Genomic DNA, 5,000 nt, shown 5'->3' with positions numbered 1-5,000 from the left:
TTGTTTAAATCAAAAAAGCTTACAGCACCTGGTATTCCCAGGCGGTCTCCCATCCAAGTACTAACCAGGCCCGACCCTGCTTAGCTTCCGAGATCAGACGAGATTTTTTTTTTTTTTTTTTTTTTTTTTTTTAATCAAAAAAGCTTACAGCACCTGGTATTCCCAGGCGGTCTCCCATCCAAGTACTAACCAGGCCCGACCCTGCTTAGCTTCCGAGATCAGACGAGATTTTTTTTTTTTTTTTTTTTTTAATAATATTTCAATTAATAACAATATTTTTCATTTAAAAACAAAACAAGAACAAGAACAAATACAAAAACAAGGACAAAAACCATTACATATACAAGCAAAAAACATCTTTACACATTTTCAGGCAATATAACTTTAAAACCATAACTTGTTTTAACAATATATGCATTATTTCTTAATATACATTCTTCAAATATTTCCATTTTCTCGTTCATTTTAAAATAATCATATAAAACTTTCAATTCGTCACTCAAGATCTGCTTATAAAACACACTTATTGGAAGTTCTATTTTCTTTTGTTTCATTAGATTCCTTCTTCTCCATATAGCAAATCTTGCAACTGTTAGCATAAAATTAAGAGCAAACTTATTTTTTGCTTTACCATTAAAACCAAATAAAAAAGTTGTTTCCCATTCTTCTAAAATTATTCTTTTATCAAATAAAAAATCACCTATTATCTTTTTTAACATTTTCATAAAACCATTTAACTTTTTACAATTTACAAACAAATGCATAACACCTTCTTTTTTTTCCATACATACTTTACATTTTTCATCTTGTAACAACCCTATTTTACACAATATCACGTCTGTCTTTATACAATTGTGTCTTAATAAATAATCAAAATTTTCCAACATAGGACTCTTAAAATTAATTCTCACATTTTTCCATATGTTGGATGCATCAAAATTATCAAATAGTTTTCCCCAATACTCAATTGCTTTTGGTATTTTAAAAACAGACTTACATAAACAACCATAAAACATTTTTAAAGTACAATCATTAAAATAAATATTTTCATCTTTTCTTTTTAAAAATACATTCAAATTTTCATACACTTTTACTTTATCTTCAATATTTTTTATCCATTCTACTGGTATGGCTTCTTTTATTTTCAAATATTGCTCCTTTATCAATTGCTTATTTTCTATATCTTCATTTACTTCTAATGTGTCTATGATTGCTTGTAAAGGTAAAAATCCTGGTATTACCTCATATAAAATGTCTTTAACTTGTTTTAGTCCTGCATAATACCAACTCTTATAAAAAAAGGTGTTTCTGTTGAATATAATATGTTGATTTAAAAAGAGTGGTTGCTTCAATAGTTGTTCTCTCCCTTTAAACTCAATATTTACATTTTCTTTGAAACCTTTCCATGCTTTTAAAACTTCTTTATAAAATTCCGGTATCCCCTCTATCATATTGTCCTTAAAATGCATCCATATAAAATCATCCCCCATTTTTCCACACTTATTTATATAAAAACTCATTATTTTTTTCCAAATTAAATCATCCTTTTTTAAAAACTTTTTTACAGTCTTTATTCTCAAACTTTGCTTTCTTATCATTGGATCTATCAGTCCCAAACCTCCCTTATCTACCTCTCCAATAATTGTGTCATAAGCTATTTTAGCTGGTTTACCATCCCACATAAAATTTAAAATACATGTTTTTATTCTTTTATACACCCATGTTGGCAGACTAACCACATTTAAAATATACCACATCTTAGATAAAAAAAGAGAGTTTAAAACCAATACTTTCCCTTTTATAAATAATTGTCTTTGTTTCCAAAAGTTTAGTCTTTTTTCCATTTTTCCTATAGTCTCCTCCCAAACCAGATCTCTTGTTCTAATTTCATCTCTTCCTAGTGTTATTCCTAAAATTTTTAGTTCATTCTTCTGTTCTTTAAAGTTCCATTGTCTTCCTAAAATATCTACCTTCCCCATTCTCATATATTCAGTCTTATCATTATTGACTTTAGCCCCTGTTCCACCACAATATTTTCCCAATATTAACATTGCCTTCTCAATACTCTTAAAATCTTTTAAAAACAAAGTGGTATCATCTGCATATTGAAATATTTTCTGATGTACTTCCTCATTTTCCAAAACTATTCCTTGTATCTGTTTTTCTTTGTTTATTGCAAGTCCTAATGGCTCAGCAACTAAAGTGTATAGTAGTGCTGATAATGGACATCCCTGCCTTATTGACCTTGATATCTGAATAAAATCTGTTAAAAACCCATTTACTTTTATACAACTTAAAATATCATTATAAAAACATTTCATCCATGCAATAAAAATTCCCCCAAAACCAAATTGTTCCAATATATCAAATAAATATTTGTGCTCTACTCTATCAAATGCCTTTTCCAGATCTATACTAATCAAATATCCTTCTTTACCTTTTTCTTTCATATACCACATTAAATCTCTAATACTTGTTACTATATCCGATATATCACGGTTTAAAACACCATATGCTTGATTTGTTTTTATAATGTTTGGAATCACTTTTTTCAGTCTGTTTGCTAAAATCTTGGCCAGTATCTTGTAATCAGTATTTAACATGCTCAATGGTCTATAATTTTTAAGCTCTTCTCTTTCCCCTTTATTTTTATATATTATCTTAATTATTCCTTTCTTCATACTTTCACTTAACTTTTTCTGTTTAAAAATATCAATAAATAAATCATGCAAAATTGGCGTTAAAACATTCTTAAAAACCTTATAAAATTCAGCTGGTAAACCATCTAGGCCTGAACTTTTCCCATTACTCATCTGATCTATAGCTTCATCTATTTCTTCTTCTTCTATTTCCTTATCACACATTTTCTTATCTTCTTCGTTTACTTTTGTTTCAATTTGATTCAATAAAAACTCTTCATCTTCCTCATTTATTTTATCTTTTTTAAATAAAATAGCATAAAAATCCTTCACTTCATTTAAAATACCTTCTTTTTCTTTCACAACCTTTCCGTTTTTTGAAATACTTTTTATCATTTCTGCTTGTTTTCTTGTTTTTTCCAAATCATAAAAAAAATGTGTACTCCTTTCTCCTTCTACTGTATTTTTCGCTCTACTTCTTATTTTAGCTCCCATGCACTTTGCCTCTTCTATTTTTTTCAATTTCTCTTCTAATATCACTATTCTATTCCCATCCATCCTTCCTTCTGACACTTTTTTCATTTCTTCTTCCCATTCCTTGTTTAATAATCTTTCTTTACTTTTCTTTATTCTTTGCATTTTCTTTGAATATTCAATAGATAGTTTTTTAATATCTATTTTTAAATTATCCCACCACACACTTTTTGCTTCTTCATATAGGACATTATTAATGTTATTTATTATATAATTTTCTACTTCCATTTTATAAATGTCATTTTTTAAAAGTTCCGTATTAAAAACCCACACCCCTGGCCCTCTCTCTACACCACTATAATCAATGATTACATTTAAAAAATCATGATCACTTCCACTAAACATTTTGTAAAATACTTTTGTAACGAAACTTCCCAAATGTCTGTTACATAATACCAAATCAATTCTACTTTGTTTTAAAACTTTGTTTACCATTTGTCTTCTTGAATATTCTCTTTTTACTCTGTTTCTTTCCCTCCATAAATCTATAAATCTGTGTTTTCCTATAACTTTCTTTAATTCTTTTCTCCCAACATCTGCTCTATACACCATGTAATCCTCCACATCTATTCGTTCTAAAACAGTATTAAAATCACCAATTAAAATCGAACATTTATATTTCTCTATTAGAACATCCATTTCTTTAAAAAAAGTAGCACGTTCTAGGTCTTCATTTGGTGCATGAATATTACATATTGTTATTTCTTCTTCTTTTCCTTCGACCTTGACCATCAATGTCCTTCCTATCTTATCCGTAAATATAACTGTTGCTTTTTGTATTGTACCCCTTCTTATTAAAATTGCTACTCCTTTTTTCCTATTAGGATCATTATTGTAAAAAAATTCCCCGTCCCATATTTTCTTCAAATCATTTGTTTTTTCATCATTCCATCCTGTCTCTTGTATACATATTATGTCATTTTTCTTTGTCAAATGATTAATATTCTCAAATTTAGTCATAGTTGACAATCCCCTTGCATTGATTGAAACTATGCTCAATTGACTCATATACAAAATAAAAGTAACATAGAAACAAACAAAAAAACTCATCACTTTGGTTCAGTCTCTTTCAAAACCGCATCTCCTGGTCCAGTCCTTTCAGCTTTTTTCCTCTTTTTTTCTTTAGATTCTCTTCTTATTCTTTGTTTCTCCATCACCTTCTCAATGTTAATTTGTCCTGTTGTTTTTAGTTTACTCCCCCCACTCAAAATGTTTTTTCTTCCCACTTTCATTTCCACCAATAGTTTTATTCTTAGTGTCTCTTACCTCATCTATGTTTGTACTGTCCTTTGGTCCATCATTGTCATCTTCTTTGTTTTTCATCCCATCCTGTTCAACTTTATCTGCAATTATTTGTAGTTCTGTCATCGTTTCTGTCTCTTCTTCTCCATCCCGTTCGTCTTTACTTCCTCCTTCTTCTTCTCTGCTCTGTATATCCATTATTAATCCACGTGTTTGTTGTAGTACACTTCCTTCATCATCCTCTTCCACATTCACCTCGTCGTTGAGTGTCTCCGTCTCCATTTCCTCATGTTCCTCTTCGTATGTTTCACATCTGCACCTGAGAAATGCCTTTCCGCAGCCTTGGCACCGCGGGGCTTTGCAGTCCCGCGCATAATGCCCCTGCTCCAGGCATTCTCTGCATATTAATTGTGGACAGTCCTTTTTTTCATGATCCACACTTGCACATATTCTACACGTCTTCACCTGGTGATCATGAATCACCCTGAAAAACTGCCATCCTTCTTCCGTTTCGAATCTTGTGTTATATGGCAGAGACACCACGTCTTTTGGAAATTTAACTCGTATAAATCTTGTTCCATCCGC

The sequence above is a fragment of the Siphateles boraxobius genome, unplaced genomic scaffold, assembly GCF_051911475.1.
Source record: "Siphateles boraxobius isolate OS27281-9 unplaced genomic scaffold, OSU_SipBor_1 99, whole genome shotgun sequence".
NCBI classification, from domain to species: Eukaryota; Metazoa; Chordata; class Actinopteri; order Cypriniformes; family Leuciscidae; genus Siphateles; species Siphateles boraxobius.
Note: the sequence above shows the minus strand (reverse complement) of the source record.